Below are 18,175 nucleotides of genomic sequence, written 5' to 3' on the forward strand. Positions count from 1 at the left end.
TAGCACTCCTGCCTCCTCAGTCTAAATCCCCACTTACGCCCCAGCCCACTGACTACTCTCCCTAAGCTCCGCGGGGGCTCCTCAACTCACGTCAGCATCGAACTAAATGGGGAATCCTACCTGAAACCCAGACATAGGTGCTATAATCAAGTCGTTAGTGTATCTGCTTAGTGAGCAGGACGTTCGCGTTCAAATCTCAGCCTTGGTACAAATTTACATTCGTCGGTTCAGTCTGCATATACTGGATGTTAAGAAAAAGTGTCGAATATTTTGAGAGGTGGTAGTAGCCACCAAAACAAGAAAAGAAATTCAATAAACATGGGCTCTAAAATGCATATCTGAAGAGCTACGAGAGCTTGTTTATCTTCAATACTACGAAACACATCTCTTCTACTGCAAGCTCTTAAAAAGCACTCCGTCTTCAGCCCACAACTGGCCCATCGGGACAATCCGACCGCCGTGTCATCCTCAGTTGAGGATGTGGCTAGGAGGGTCGTGTGGTCAGCACACCGCTCTCCCGGTCGTTACGCTGGTTTACTTTGCCCAGAGCCGCTACTATTCGGCCGAGCAGCTCCTCAATTGGCATCACGAGGCTGAGTGCACCCCGAAAAATGGCAACAGCGCATAGCGGCCTGGATGGTCACCCATCCAAGTGCTGGCCACACACGACAGCGCTTAATTTCGGTGATCTCACGGGAACCGGTGTATCCACTGCGGCAAGGCCGTTGCCCACTGCAAGCTCTTAGCTTTTCATATTTTCGGAGGAGCTAGTACTGACAAAACAAGAAAAAATGTCAAGTAAACATAGGCTCTACAACGCATACCTTGAGTGTGCATGAGCACTTGTTCGGTAGAAAAGATATGTTTCACAGTAGCGAAGATGACTGAGTGCTCATAGGTCTTAAGGTATGCATTTTAGCTGTAGATTCATACGTTGGCCATGAGGTGCAGGCCTCAAGAGGACAATTCTCTGATAATTAACGCTCAAAAATAGCATTTTAGAGCATTTTTTGTATTAATAGCCTGTAAATCAGCATTTAAGGTTTATTACCAACTTGTGCCCTTTATAAATCATTGAATTGCTGAGGTAATAAAAGTTACATAAAAAAATCGTTAAGGTGTTCATACTGATTTATCAACATCGTAACGAACATCTACGTAATGTAAAAAACAGAAGTTGAGATTCATGTTCATGAAAAAACGACAGTGTTCCAATTTTACAACAATATCTTGTAACTAGAAGCAAAGATGTTTCTTAGGAAAATACGAGACAACAAAAGGGATGTGTCCAGCAAACAATTTTTACCGTGCTGAATTCAACTACAATAATTTCGCAAACAATCAGCTTTAAACTGAAAGTTTTAAATTTATCGACCAACTGATTTGTGCCTACAGTTTATAGCAATGAAGCTGCTTATAATACGAGGGACGGTCCAAAATAAGTTTCGACATTATGTTTGAAAGGTAAGATGGGACACGAGGTGACTCAAACAAATGCCATATCAATCCATACACACTGCTGACACAAAGACAGAAGGCGAATCAGTGCTGAGGAACGACGCATGCGCAGAGCGCCAAAGAAGACAGACCGGTGTGTCAGAGATTATTCGAGTACATCTCATGCTGGTCACGGTGGCAGACCGATATGTATCGACAACGTGGTCCCCAATGGAGGTGCACGCTGATATCCAGTACGAATGGGCATGCGGGACTAGTGTGTTGTCATCCATGAATACCTACACATAGTGTATAGTGAAGAAGTCATGTCTTGTAAAATAGTTGGTCGCTGGTGTTGTTTGTCCTATTAGATTTTCATCTGTTCATTTCACTGAAAGCTGCAATCTCAGGACGCCACTTGAAAACCAATACTGAGGTGGAGTAGTGGGACAATTCCTTGGATCACAGGGCACTGATTTCTACCAGGGTGGTTTATTCCACTGATTGCCACTACGACCAAATGCCTCAACGTCGGTGGCCAACGAGTCGAAAAATAGTGCAAAGTGTATAGTTCATGATGCCATGCTCTATTTGTTTTTTGAGAACTTTTGGGATGTCCCTTCTACCATCGTCACTTTGGTGTCTTAAAGTACCACTTTCAATATTAAAACAAATGTAAATGTCGTGTGACTAGGGCCTTCCATCAGGTAGACCGTTCGCCGGGCGCAAGTCTTTAGATTTGACGCCACTTCGGAGACTTGCGCGCCGATGGGGAGGAAATGATGATGATTAAGACAAGGCAACAAGCAGTCCCTGAGCGGAGGAAACCTCCGACTCAGCCGTTAATCGAACCCACGCCCTTAAATTTTGACATTCTGTTGTGCTGACCACTCAGCCACTGGGGGCGGACACTTTCAATATTTATTGTTGGCGATGCCAAAACATTGACACCTGGCATCTAACATGAAGATTCAAAACTGTTTCTTTTCTTTTTTCTTTTTTTTTTTTTTAGCAACTTCAGTATTAAAATTAATTTTTCCAAGTATGACTTTAAACTGACCTTGACGTTAGGAAAACAATGATAGACGATTTATAGGTCCTGATTGAGATGAAAAGACGTATAGAGAAAATTTCCTTTCGGTGGTATCGAACTCACATGCAACAGCCAAAATTCCGTTAACCATTACTTCAAAACCATGCAGTTTTGTCAACTGAAGTGCCACATATTTATCTCGGTGCAACTGGGACAGAGAACAAAGCTGGAGAGGTTAATGTTGACTTAACTCATGGCAGCTGTCCACCAGTTAATTCAGCCGAGTTAGCCAATAGAAAATACACTGCACAACACAATTAAAAGACCAGTTTTGCTAAACCAGGTACTTGTCTCCTATTGCGACGTAGGAGTTTGAAGTTTCGCTCAAAGGTATCTGCGACCGCCCTCTGTAATTGTGCAAAAGTGTGACGCCCTGCCTCGTAAACCTCAGACATGGCTAAGCTGCTGTTCTAGTCCCTGTTAGCAGGCATGCGTAGTTGGAGAGGTGTCGGGCGGTTGTCTGTCTGTAGGCGCCTAGGACTCCACCACGAGTTCTCTCAGTACAAGTACATTTGTAAAGCACTCATCAAAGATGGGCAGATAGTGCCTACAGTGCTGCCAAACTGCGTGGTCTGGAGGCACCCATTGACATCCTCCTAATGCATGTGTCAGTGTCGCACTCCCCCCATGATTATACCAGAGGAGGACACAAAACAGGACGTCTTCAAAAGCATAAGTACGCTTTGCTACGTCAGATCACGTTAAAATTTCGTGGAAGGGAATTGAACAGTCCTTAGTTGTTCCACGATGTACACCAGAATGAAAGCCCGCATCTCGTGGTCGTGCGGTAGCGTTCTCGCTTCCCACGCCCGGGTTCCCGGGTTCGATTCCCGGCGGGGTCAGGGATTTTCTCTGCCTCGTGATGGCTGGGTGTTGTGTGCTGTCCTTTGGTTAGTTAGGTTTAAGTAGTTCTAAGTTCTAGGGGACTTATGACCACAGCAGTTGAGTCCCATAGTGCTCAGAGCCATTTGAACCATTTTTGAACACCAGAATGAAAATTGTGGTCGCACCACACTCCAAAGGGGAATGGTCACGTCAATGCAGTTGCAGGACTACATATACTGAGTGAAGGGTTGAACCGTCTGGGAGACGTCAGCAGTGTCAAAGATTGTGAAGACATCGTCCTGTTGCTGATTGCACAGCAAAATGGTGTTTCCGAACGCGCCCTAAGCAAAGGTGTGATTTCACTGAAGCATGTTAAGCTACCCCCCTGAAGCCTTTTCGGTGTGTCTGACATGTTTGCCTTGACCACCCGTAAGAAAGGCATGGGATTTCCACTTGGGTGTTGCGGTTCTGACTCCCATGGCATAGCATTAAAGAAAGGGGTGACATATGGATAAGAGGGGGTGCAACGACCTCCCCATTGTGTAAAATATCCAGGGTGGCGTTGGGCAGAACTGTGGTGAAATGTGATCCCAGTGTGACATCATTAACTTCTGAGCTCTGGCCTTTTTTTCTCATGTGTCGTCACCTTACTCTTTGGAGCATCGTCGAGCCCGAGGGTGACGCTGCAGGGAGCCGAGCTTTGCACCTTTACAGAAGAAGGTAGTAGGTACCTTTGAGGCAGATTTCGAATTTATGCGTTCTTTAATTTGTTATGCAGTGCAGTTAGACATCCGCTTTGTTCTTTGACTATAACAAGGTGCACACACAGGGCTCCTCTAGTCTTAAATTATTGCTGGCCTACATAGCAACCCTGTTTAAAGACGCCACTGGTTCACTCCAGTGAAGAAAGACGTGAAGAAGCGATTGGTGTTTGTGTTGCTTGCTGCTCAACTGAAAACATCTTTCTACAGATACTGGGAAACTTGGGCAACGTCACAACGAGTGCATCTCAAAGCGTGGTGCCTGTGTTGAGAAATGCTGCCATTGAAGAGTTTATACTGTTGTAATAAATTAGAAAGTTATGGGAGTACTTTAATTTACATTCGTATTAAATATATATATTCATGTTCAGCAGAAGGGCTTGTACTCTCACTCTTGAGCACCCTAAAATCATCATCCTCATCATCATTATGATGCTGCTTGTTGTAGGTCTGTCGCCTTGGAATACAACAGGAGAGCACACGCTTCAGTAGAAGGGCACAGGTACGAGGAGCGCATGCTAGCCTTGGTCTTCCTCCGCTGCTTGAACCGCAGGCTGCTCTTCCAGTTGTCCGCCAACAATGGCGATGCAGGCAGGTTCGACGACTTGGTGCTGGTGTGGCGACCCAAGGAAGACACCAAGGCGGACATCCTGCTCGTGCAAATCAAGCACAAAACTCCCTCAATAACACGCGCATTAGCGGTATACAGTGGTTGTCTGAGGACCCTAAACGCAACTTTGGGATCAGGGAGTACTGTGCCTCCTATGTAAAAGTTAGAGAGTCACTTAAGATGGACAGGGTCACATTTGTGTTGCTGACAAATGCCTTTCTGGGCGAAAGTGAAGATAACATATTTGTGAGCCAGGATGCGGACAGTGTCCCAGGGCTAGAGCTGCTACGCGCTGGTGGTGACCTCTACAAGCTCAACTGGGACAACCCACAGGTGCAGAAGGCAGTGCGTCGAGACCCCAGCTTCGTGAATCATTTCTACTTGTTGTGCAAGCAGAGAGATTTGGAGGAGATTGCGACAACATTTATGGGGAGCTGGAAGAGCTGCTCGGTATGGGTGGCCTCCTATGCGAATCCATCTCTGAGAGTTTGTGCAAGAATCTCCGGCAGTGGATGAACAAGGAGAATGTGTGTTTGACAAGTGGCTGGAGCATGTGGCAGAAAATTATAGACGAATACATAAGGAAGGAGGTGACTGCGTGCAGGTCGGTGACCACCAGACTCAAATACTGCAGCGTGGACGAGGTTCGCGGCTACATAGAGTCCTCTAACCCTGCGTGGGTGAGGCCTCCAGAAACGGGAACTGCAGCTCTCTCTGCTACAAAGGTCCACCAAGTTCTGGCTCTCGAATCACACATCATGGTGGCTGTGGAGCAGTTCAGAGAGCTGGAACATCAGATTCTCCGCTGTTGGGGACCATTTTGCCGATGGTTGTTAAGTTTTATAGTGTTAGTATTTTGAAACAGAATTTCGTGATGCGCTTATTTCGAACCATGGTCCAGGTCCAAACTAGTGGATATGTATGGCTGATGGTTGTTAGCAAACATGCACAGAGGTTACGCTGTGTTCCCTAATGAACTGTGTACAGTGTTTGGAAGCTAGTCAAAAACGTTCTGATAGGCGTTCTCATAGTTGTTGATGTGTGAATACCTACACCATTTGCGGACAATAGAAGTATTGTTCTGTCTAGTGGCAATTCTTCCTCAATAGCAGGTAAGTGGTACTCAAGTGCAATATTTACTGATGTCTGTTGTGTTTCGCAAAAAACTATCAGCCAACAATTGCCATCATGAGAACAGTTTAAATCAGAATCAGATGGTAACCAAGAAGTTATATATGTATATATAAAGGTATATGTGGATATGATATTATTTATTTGCTTTAGTAATTGAAGGATCCTGAGCAGGAATGCCACGTGAAAGGTGGTGTACATATTTTACTACTGTTTGTAAAGGAAATTAATAACATGAGCACAGATTCTGAACGAATGAGTTTAATTTTCGTCTAGATAGTGTTGAAAAAGTGCGCTCCTGGATACGTCGCATTTTCTGATTAGCTTGCTCGTCTTATTGGCTCACCGAGGGCACAACCGATATGACCCAATGAATTAATCAAAACAGAATTTGATAAAACAGTTAATGCGCGTTTAAATGACCGTGTCAGGGAAAATAACGCATTGTAAGACATTAGATTTTATCATACTGACAATATTTCGTTTTACTTACTACTTTCTTTAAATATGCTTTGGCACTGTAGACACATTTCTTTCTAAGGGTCAAATACAGATTGTTGGAATGGCTAATATTACTCATAGTAACAAAATCATTTGTGTAACCAATAAGATACTTTTTATCATAAATGGTGACAATGTATTTATCAAAAGGCAGAAGTTTGACACCAATAGTTCTCTGGAGGGTATTCAGTACACAATATTCATTGTGCGAACAGAAGCAGTGAATCATGGTTAGTTATTGAATGATGAGTCGCCTAACACATTATGGTGATGGACTCATTTGGATGAACGGATCATTGGTAGTGGATACAACCTAGAGCTAGAGATATCAAGTTTCACAAATCGAGAGTGAAATTACATAATTCACAAATTCACTTATACCATTAAAATGGCCAGACATCGTTTATATTACTCTCCGCTGTCAGTAAGCCAATCAGAGAATGAAAACAGTGGATGATGGGAGCAGCCACATCAAAGGCAAATGATCGCCAACAGTTTGAAAAAAGTCAACAAAATGATTACCAACAATAATTCAGATGAAATGTAGGTATCTGCTTCGCACAGGTTTTTACATACTACACGTACAAGATACTACAGTTTAGTAGCTGTGAGATCTTGAGCACATGGGATTCTAATGGACAAAGAGCATCCTAGTAGGCACAAAGAAAACACTGAACCCCACACAAAATTTCCACTCACTATGTAAGTTAATGCTAACCAGAATTTAACAAACGTCAAGCCCAAGATTTAAGAAAATGGATTATATGATCACAGAGCGATGGCTCAACTTCAAACAAAGCGCTGGCTATGAGACTAATCTCTCTCGCAAAATGCCATTAACAAACAAGATATTCGACCTTTTATGAACATAAACGAACCTGAAGGAGACTGTGAATTTCTGTAACCGGACTAACACGTTCTAATGTCTGTTTCCTCTATCAAACTGGACAATATTACGATCTATCGTGCATCATGATCCACATGTAACTAACTAACTAATTAAAGCAAGTTGCGGGGGGGCTTCATTATAAAATGAAAATATAATAATTTTAGTAGCTGTGTGTCCGGTTATGAAGTCTCGTAACCGGTTCGCCCTGACTAATATTAGTACGCAATCTGACTGTATAAAATAACAATAAAGAATGAAAGGAAATTTCCGTTAACACAATTGATTAATTAAGTCTCCTGCAACTATAAAAGCTACGAAACAACAAAGCACAAGTGTAACTGTTCCATGTGTGGTAGTGTGGTTCAACGTACTTGTATCTGGCACAGTTCTTCCTCAATACGACAAGAACTTTTAAACACCATTTACAATGAACTAATTGAAAAACCACAAATACTATAATTGCACATAGAAACCAGAATTACAAGTCTAATACATGAACACGAGCCAGATGCTTTGTTGACTGAACCTGTGGCCAAGATGCATTATTATTAAGGAGATTTGAAATAAAAAAATTTTTTGTTACCTCCATATACATAGACGAAAAATACACTATGATCATTGCAACATCCTCCGTATATACATTACACCAACCGAACAGCATCTATTCTCTCGCCCAACAGAACAATAACTGCACACGACATGCTCTGAACTAGTAATGCTCTCGACATCCTCTCAACAAGCACTGCCCACGGCAACCTCTGAACAAACACTGCCCACGGCAACCTCTGAACTACTACTGCGCCAGTGGAGGCGGCGGAATAATACTCTTTGGCGCAATCTCTGTCGCTGTGACTCAGTGTAGCCACCCTTCAAAGTATTTGGCTAAAATTCGCATCAAAGATGAAAGAAAAAAGATTAATGACCCACTACAATTCCCTTGGCAACCGCCTTGCCGCAGTGGATACACCGGTTCCCGTGAGATCACCGAAGTTAAGCGCTGTCGGGCGTGGCCGGCACTTTGATGGGTGACCATCCAGGCCGCCATGCGCTGTTGCCATTTTTCGGGGTGCACTCAGCCTCGTCATGCCAATTGAGGAGCTACTCGACCGAATAGTAGCGGCTCCGGGCAAAGAAAACCATCATAACGACCGGGAGAGCGATGTGCTGAACACACGCCCCTCCTATCCGCATCCTCGCCCGAGGATGACACGGCGGTCGGATGGTCCCGTTGGGCCACTTGAGGCCTGAAGACGGAGTGCTTTTTTTTACAATTCCCTTAAACGAACTCAATATCTTAATCCTGACGTCTAGCGCACAGCAAGAACCAGCTGCAACTACCTCCGGAAAGCCAGCAACAGATACCGGTTTCACTGCGAGTCCTGGCCATCCTCTGGGCGGCCAAAGGTGGGGTAGTTTCCCTTAAGCACCGGAAGGACAGTGCCAACATTCTCCGGGTATTTATTTTCCCTGCTCTCATTTTGTTACTGGTCAAGAAGCTCCCTGGACTCTGCTGCCTGACACAGCCCATTTCGACTGGCAGTGCAAAATTACTACTGTACTGTCTCTGACATGTGGTGCCAACTTCAAAACCTTGTCACTCTCACATTCATTTATACACCAACACATACAAAGAGAATGAGGTAAAGAACAAACTTTGAGTAACTGAAATAACCAAACAAAAATCGTTCACCCCATCTGCAGGGGCTCTGCGTAGCTGCACCAGCATGAAACAAGACTTACAGGCAGCTCATTACAAACTGCACGCATGAGAGGTAGCAAAGTGCCCTTAACTCCCATGAAAGGGTAACAACAGTCATCTTTCAACGTGCTGTGTGTGGTCAGACGTAGTCCTACAGAAAAATGATATAAGGATAGTGTAGCATGAGAGGTGAGACATGAGAACACAGAATGTCCGTGAGGTAAAGGTAGGGTTTCCAGATCTGAAAATACACTGACGGTAAAAAATTGCAACACCAAGGAGTTGAGCGATACAAACGTAAGTTAGTAGGCGTGTTTCTACATCTGAAAGACAATCTCTGTTCAGATTTCACGCCAGTCGCATAAGAGTGGCGCAAGTAGCGCCACTATGAGGATGCACATCATGTTAGCTTTAAATACCGGGTGATCAAAAAGTCAGTATAAATTTGAAAACTGAATAAATCACGGAATAATGTAGATAGAGAGGTACAAATTGACACACTTGCTTGGAATGACATGAGGTTTTATTAGAACAAAAAAAAAAAAATACAAAAGTTCAAAAAATGTCCCACAGATGGCGCTTCATCTGATCAGAGTAGCAATAATTTGCATAACAAAGTAAGACAAAGCAAAGATGATGTTCTTTACAGGAAATGCTCAATATGCCCACCATCTTTCCTCAACAATAGTTGTAGCCGAGGAATAATGTTGTGAACAGCACTGTAAAGCATGTCTGGAGTTATGGTGAGGCATTGGCGTCGGATGTTGTATTTCAGCATGCCTAGAGATGTAGGTCGATGACGATACACTTGCGACTTCAGATAACCCCAAAGCCAACAACCGCACGGACTGAGGTCTGGGGACCTGGGAGGCCAAGCATGACGCAAGTGGCGGCTGAGCACTAGAGATGGGCAAAACTGTTCTTTTCAGAGATCGGATCAGAACTGTTCACTCCCTGAAATGAACTAGCTCTTTTTCATGACTCACCACTCATTCACAACAGAAAATAAATGGAAGGCACATTGCCCTTTAAACTTGGTTTATTCCAGTACTACACCTGTATTTTGATCTTATTTGATTCTATTTTGAAGTAACACAGATAATGAATAAGAATTTTGTATTGCTTATTGAAATTTTCACGATATGACAAAGTTTTTGATTATTGATTTATTTTGCACTATCGTGGTTTTTTGGTTGATCGGAAAATGTTGTAACTTGAGATTTACATTAACAATATATTTGGCTATAATGTATTAAAATTTCATTAACTTTGTACAAATACATCGCAAGCCATATATTTTTAAAGTGAACATTTCCTTCCGAAGACGCCTAAAATCACAAAATCCGTACTAAAATAAGAAAGAAATATATAAATTTGACTGTAAGACCAAAGTGCTGCATATAGCCTTTCGCAGAATAAAACAAGGAAAATATTGGTGTATCACTTTTGCTATACGTTTATCGGTTTGCTTGTAATTAAAGTGTAAATTCGAGTGAAAAATGGTTCAAATGGCTCTGAGCACTATGGGACTCAACTTCTGAGGTCATTAGTCCCCTAGAACTTAGAACTAGTTAAACCTAAGGACATCACAAACATCCATGCCCGAGGCAGGATTCGAACCTGCGACCGTAGCGGTCCTGCGGTTCCAGACTGCAGCGCCTTTAACCGCACGGCCACTTCGGCCGGCAAATTCGAGTGACCATAATAAAAAATCCTATAGTAAGAGGAGCCGTCAGGAACCTAATCTGATCAGTTTAAACAAATAAAAATAAAATAAAAACAAATGATGTATACATAACATAATTATGTAATATACATAACGGTATTACTACGAAGAACAATATCCAGTAGAGATGAACTCCGATGCAGAGGCGCTGAGTCAAGCAGGTCGAGACGTGAGCTGTATTACTGCGTGAGCTAAGACCGCAGAGACCAGAGTGACACCTGAGTTGCTTTGCTCAACGCTCTGGCTAGAGTCGAGAACGGTGGGGTGAGCGTTGAGCGGGCGAGTTCCGAGGGTGGGGGGAGCGATGAACTGCCACCACTCACCCGCTCGGAGACAAATCGTCCGTTCTCTTGCGAGCAGGTTGTTGCAAGTAGTTCTTATGTTCTCCGCTAGGAGGCTCTCTGTCCTGTTGCTCGCATCAACTGCCCAGAGGGCAGGACGTGCGACTGAAACGATCGCCGACGGAGTGCTATGCTAAGGTGCACCAGACACTGCATGCGGCAGAGGAAGCACAGAGAGGGCACGGCATATGTGAAACACAAAATCCAATGGGGCACTGCACAATGCAGGCAGCCAAGGCAGAAGCAGGGTAGAGGCCGGCGCTGGCTGTGTTGTGTGGCGTGCAGTGTGCTCTGACCAGCAGAGGCCCCACTGGTCTGCTCCGACTCTCTCTCTCTCTCTCTCTCTCTCTGCTGTGGGAAACGTTTGGAGCTACCGTTCTTTTTTTCTGAATCACTGATTGTTCATCCTTTGAAAGATTCAACCCTATGAATTAGTTCAGGAGCGGATCCCCCATCTCTACTGAGCACACGATCATCACCGAACGACGTGCACAAGAGATCTAGCAATACGGGGTGGAGCACCACCCTGCATAAACATCGTGCGTTCCATCAGGTATTTATTAGCCAGGCTGGGAATGATGCGATTCTGTAACATATCGGCGTACCTCTCATCCGTCACGGTAGCAGTTACAAAAGCAGAATCACGCATTTCCTCGAAGAAAAAGGGCCCGATATATATATATATATATATATTCTCGTGACGAGAAAGCTGTGGAAGGCATCTTAGGGCGGTCAGTCTTTAGTGAGGGCGAGTTTGGGGAAATGGAATACACACTACTTCGCTACAATCTGATAGAGTCCCCAAGAGTGGTCTGTCTCGTGGATGGCTTCGACGAGGTGTGCCCAGATTACATCAGAAGGTGTCTCGGGGTGTTGCCTCTGCTGTCACCACGCGAGGGCAAGGTCCTGGTGACGACGAGGCCAGAAACTGTAAAACTCTTGAAGGCTCAGGTGGGTGTGAATGCACACCCGCTGGAGCCTTTCAGTAACCTAGAGCTAAAAGAATTCTTCAGACGCCACTCCTCGAGGGGAAACATCCAACGTTTCCTTCGTCTTGAGCAGAACGTGAGGAATCTACTGAGAACGCCTCTGTTTGCTGAAATGTTTGCAAATCTGTCCCAGGAATTAGGTGAGAAATACGACATTGTGACTCTGTACGAAGCTTTCTTCCGAAATAAATTCAGGAGGCTTTATGAGGAGAAGTGTGGTGACAACTTTTCCGCTCCTGGGAAGAAGAGAGAAGTGGAGGAGGCACTGAATAAGCACGAGGAACAGTTGATGCCCCTCGCAGCATCCGTTCTGTTACGCGGTCCGGACATACTGGCAAAGCCGTCATTCAATAGGGACTACTTTGTGAAGGCCGGAATTGTGTACGAGTTTGCCGATGGGAAGCCAGCGTTTCTGCAGAGGACATTCGCCGAACACTTCCTCGCCAAATGGTGTTTCCTCGGGGATGGAAAGCAGAGTCGTGCGGCACTGTACCGCAAGGCCTACATGCGCAATCGACTCGAGTTCTTTGTGGAGTCCTTCAACCGCAGGGCAGTGAGGGGTCGGCCGCTGCTGGAGGCGGTACTGGACGGCGACGAGGGCCAGGTGAAGGTTCTGATGGCCGAGGGTGCCGACCCCGGACAGACAGACGAGTGCGGCCGCAACGCACTGCATCCGACCGCAGCCACCGATACGGTAGGGTACGACAGGGGCTTCTCCATCTCTGTGCTGCGGCGACTGTGGGGAGACGCTTGGGAGGCCACGTTGTCTGCTGTGGACGGCCTGCTCGGGTGGACTCCCGTAAGGTACGCCGCTGAGGGTGGACGCTGGTTCGCCTTGTACAAGCTGCTGTCGGCTGGCGGTGACCTCAACCTCCTCGGGGACTTCCAGGCGGGGCTGCACGACCCTGTAACGTTGCAGGCCATATTCGAACATTGTGGATACTGGATGCTGTACCAGCATGTCATCAGGCGGAAACATCCCGTAAAGGAAAGTATGGAAGAACAAATCGAGGTAAATTAAAATGTACCATACACCACATATTATGTAGCTGAAACTAATCTGAAACTTTCTGGCAGATGAAAACTGCATACCAGCCAGGACTAGATCCGGAACTTTTGCATACTGTGCGTAAACGCTTCACTGTCCAGCCACACTTTTGTGACCATCTGTCAAAAACCTGAATAAGCACTTTTTCAGCTTGGACTGTAGTGAGACGTACAGGAGGAGTGTTGGTAAGGTTCTGGAACGTACTGATAGGGATATGGATCCATGCCGACCTCAGTGCCGTGGTCAGCTGCACTAGGTCTCTTGGTTGAGGCTCCATGATGCGAACAGCCTGATAGAGGTAGTACCAAAGATTTTCATTGCGGGGAGTTTAGTATCTCATTCTGGGGCTCACTGAATCACACATGTACCCTAACTGCTGTGTGACATGTTGCATTGTTTGTATATGCCATCATACCAAGGAAAAAAAAACTCCATGTAGAGGTGTACATGGTCCCCAAGGATACCTACAATCTTGTGTTGATCCATTGTGTCTTCCAGAATGACTAGATCGCCCAGGGGATGCCACGAAATCATTCCCAGACAATAAGGCTTCCTCCTCTGGCCGTGACATTTCTGATGATTGTTGCAGGATGTCTGCTTTCACACATTTCAAGTTGTGCATGCCAACAGACTTTTGTTAGATGGAGCAAAAAATGTTGTTCATCTGAAAAGGATGAGTGTCCTCACTCAGCGGACGTCCTGTCGCAGTACTGCTTATTCCAGCCTTTGTCGCTGGTCCACAGCACTCAGCATGGGTGCATGAACCAGGTGCCTGCTGCTCAAGCCCAGATAGAGCAACACCTACTGAACGGTCATTGAGGAAACACTGTTGGGGGCTCATTGCTTCATTTGGGCAGTTAGTTGCTAAACAGTTGCCTGCCTATTTGCCCATATGCATCTCTGCAGCTGACGTTCACCTCTGTGGCTCTGATTTTGAGCACTTAACAGTGGAGGTCATCAGTCCCCTAGAACTTAGAACTACTTAAACCTAACTAACCTAACGACATCACACACATCCATGACTAAGGCAGGATTCGAACCTGCGACTGTAGCAGTCGCGCCGTTCTGGACTGAAGCCCCTAGAACCACTTGGCCACCATGTCCGGCATTCACCTCTGTCACCTATGGTCCATGGTGCACCACATTTGCATTGGCGGTGGTTTTGGATAGCGCCATTTTGCCATGCACAGTATACTTTATCCACCGTGGTAAGCAGTTAGTTTACATATTTAACTATCTCGGAAATTCATCCACCCATGGCTCGAAAGCCAATGATCTTGGGCTTTGGGATAGCAGATAAATCGCTCCATTTGCGCATTAACACTATCACTGCATCGTTTTCCATGTTCCCCTGTCTTCCCGATATGCTTTACATACCCTTACCCTTCATTGCTAGTGCAGCCACCCACCATTTGCGACTGGGTATTGTGAGCTGACATCATAAATAGGCGGTGGTAACATGAATGTGACTGGACCTTGTATTACAGAATGAGCTATCCAGGCACGACTCACAACCTGCTAACATAGCTTTACTTCCGCCAGTCCCTCGTCTCCTACTATCCAAACCTAACTGAAGGTCTCTTGCATTCCTGGTTTGACTATTACTCCTACAAGAAAGTATATTTTTGGCTAATGGCTTACTCAGACTGTTTTTTTTTCTCTGTAACGGCGTGTGCACTGACACAAAACATGATTTCTTCCAATAGTATTAGTTCTGCAGTGTGAGTGCGAGTTCTCATGTAAAGTTCGGAAAATAGAACAAATGGGAGTAAGAACCACCAGTCTCCTAGTCGAGTGGTAACGTCACGAGAGGAGGAGGAGGAGGAGATTGACAGACAAAACGAGGAAAGAGGGAGATGGACACTGATATTGGACGGGGGGGGGGGGGGGAAAGGAGATTGTCAGAGAGAGGACAGAAATGGACAGAGAGAGGTGGGAGGAGCAGATGGGCAATGGGCAGAGGGGGAACGAGCAGATGGATGCAGAGAGGGGGAAGGGCTGATAGACAGAGAGAGGGGTAGGGGGAGAAGCACAGAAAGGGGCTGGAGGAGGTGGACAGAGGGAGGTGAAACGACGAGATGGACTAATAGAAAATTGGAATAAATACATACCCGAGCAACACCAGTTTCCCAGCTGATAATAAAAATTTGCCAAATCCTAAAATAGCATACCCCCTGCTAGACAGTAGACACTGTAGGGAAATTAAAGAATAATAATTAGTACAACTGCTGCCTATCTCCTTCACTCTGCAAAAGGTACCTTCGAGGGTGAAATTTAAGGCACACGGGTAACTCTTCGTAACATACTGGAGAAGGGTGTAATTGCGACTTTATTAGTGACGGAGGGAAATCGGGATTATTACACTTGGATTACAACTCCTTACGTTTGAAAGATTTGGTGAACTCAATGTGTATATCATTAAGTATCAAAATACCGGGTGATCAGAAAGTCAGTATAAATTTGAAAACTTAATAAACTACAGAATAATGTAGATAGAGAGGTAAAAATTGACATACATGCTTGGAATGACATGGTGTTTTATGAGAACAAAATAAATAAATAAATAAATATAACAAAGTTCACAAAATGTCCGACAGATGGCGCTGGACAGCAAAACGTCAGTGACTGTGCATGACAATCGTGTATAAAAGGAGCTCTAATGAGAGAGAGAATCTCTCCTCTTTAAACTCCAAACCTACGCCCAGCCTATCAATTTTGTCCATCTGGTCGCTTCCTTCCTCTCACACCGTCCTTCCTATGTCACCCTCCACAACACCAACTCCCGTATCTTTTATCCCATGGCTGGCGTCCCCCAGGGTTCTGTCCTCTCCCCTCTCCTTTATCTCTTGTATACACCTGATATGCCCAAGCCACCCCCATCAGTCCACCTTCTCCAGTATACTGATGACACCACCTTCCTGGCTCTCTATCCTACCCTTCAACGGTCTCAACGTACCCTCCAAACCCACCTTAACCAGTTCACCACTTGGTGTAACCAGTGGTTCCTCCGTCTCAACCCCTCCAAAACCCAGGCAATCATCATAGGCCGCACCACTCGCTCCTTTCGCCTCCATGATTTCTACCTCACCCTTTATGGTCGTCCCATCCAGCTCACCCCCACCCTGAAGTACCTTGGCCTCACCCTCGACCGACACCTCACCTGGACCCCTCATCTCCAGACCATCCAGCAGAAAGCCCATTCCCGCCTCCGGCTTCTGAAACTCCTGTCTGGCGGGACATGGGGATTGCATCCTTCTACCATCCTCCACACCTACAAATCCCTCATCCGTCCTATGCTCTGTTATTTATTCCTGGATCTCCGCCCCCACCCGCTTTTACAAAGCCCCCCAAATGCTTGAACGCCATGCGCTCTGCCTTGCCTTCCGTATCTGCCTTCCTTCCCCCACACGGCTCCTGCATGAACTGATCCCCTTCCCCCACCTCCTCCTGTTCCTCCAACATCTCCGCATCCTTTACATTGTCCGCAGGCTTGATTCCCCCCACCCTCTGGTTTCCTGCCTCTCTCCACCCCCCGCCCGTTGCCGCGCCTCTGTCGCTTTATCCCTCCCTCTCTCCACCTCCACACCCTCCATCTCCTTCATCAGGGCAATTTCCAACGCCTCCCCCTCCCGGATGACGAACTTCGCCGTGACATCTACCCTTCCTTCCAACTATAACCTGGCCTTGTTCCCCCCCCCCCCCCCCAGGGCCCCCTTTTTTCCTCTTCCCTCCTTCTCCCAGAGCGATTTTCCTCCTTCCCCCCCCCCCCTCCTCTGAGACCCTGCGCCCCATACTTGCCTCTTTCCTTCCCACATCCCTCCCTACCTGGCCCTCTTCCGCGCGCCCCCCGCTCACCTCCCCCATCTCTTCCCCTCCCTCCCTTCTTCCGGTCTCCCTCATCTCCCTGCGCGTGGCAGATCCTCTGTTTTGCTCATCGTCAGTGTGCCACATCAGTGTTGTGTTGAGTGCTGTTTCTCCTGCGCGTCAAGAGGTGTGATGTTAATTGTGTACTGCCTTGAGGTTCGCTGTCAGTGTTTGTCGTGTGCTACGCCATCTGTCGATACCTTTTATGCTCCAGTCATACTGTGCCTTGTGTTCTTTTAATTGTCGCAGTGTGTGGCTTTTTGTGTGTGCTACTTTTAAACAGTTTTAACAGTTTTTTATCTCCATTTTACGGTCACCCCGTTTTTTGTCTATTGCCTTCCATGATGTTCCCCCTTCTTTATATCTATGTTCACCATATTCTCTCCTTTGTTATTTTTAAATGTCTTCTATTGTTTCTTCTATGTCTTTCGGCTGAAGAGCAGCGCATATGCTGCTGCCAGCCCGCCCCGATGGGGAATTGAAATACAATAAAGAAAAAAAAAAAAAAAAAAAAAAAAAGAGAGAGAGAATCAGATGCGCCAGCAGTCGCGGCATGTTGACGTTACATGAAAAGGCGCTTTTAATGATTATCAGAATGGGGAATGTGCTAGTTCAGCGTTACGATCCTATCGCCATAGGAAGAGGAATCGAACGGGTAAAGGTCCGTTGACAAATGCAGCTGTGGCGAGAATGATTTCGAAGTTCGAAACCACGGGTTATTTAGACGATTAGACGATAGACCCTGTAGTGGCCGACCGAGCACAAGGTGTAATGCTGCTGAGACAGTTCAGGAAGAAATGGAGACTGTAGCAGGTTCGTCAATGCACGGGGAAGTCAGCGCTCGTGCAGTCGCACGTCGCACCGGCATTCCATACACTACTGTTTGGTTGGCTCTTAGCCGTACCCTCCGATGCTATCCGTACAAAATCCATCGGCATCATGAACTGTTACCTGGAGATTTAGTGAAGCGGAGGGCATTTGCGGTGTGGTCGTTTCAGAAGATGGCGGAAGATGACGATTGATTGAGTAACGTGTTGTGGACCGACTAATCCCATTTAGCGCTCCGAGGGTCTGTCAACGCCCACAACTGCAGAATTTGGGCTACCGAAAATCCTAGAACTGTCGTGGAGACTCCATTGCACGACGAGAAAGTCACGGTATGGGTTGGATTTACCACATCTACCGTTATCGGGCCTTTTTTCTTCGAGGAAATGCGTGACTCTGGTTTTGTAACTGCTACCGTGATGGGTGAGAGGTACGC

General features: G+C 46.0%; 1 pseudogene; it reads left to right on the forward strand.

The window, feature by feature from the left end:
• Positions 1-8,186: 8,186 nt before the first annotated feature.
• LOC124551581 lies at positions 8,187-8,304 on the forward strand (annotated as a pseudogene).
• Positions 8,305-18,175: the final 9,871 nt, after the last annotated feature.

This window comes from Schistocerca americana, chromosome 9, assembly GCF_021461395.2.
Source record: "Schistocerca americana isolate TAMUIC-IGC-003095 chromosome 9, iqSchAmer2.1, whole genome shotgun sequence".
Lineage (NCBI taxonomy): Eukaryota > Metazoa > Arthropoda > Insecta > Orthoptera > Acrididae > Schistocerca > Schistocerca americana.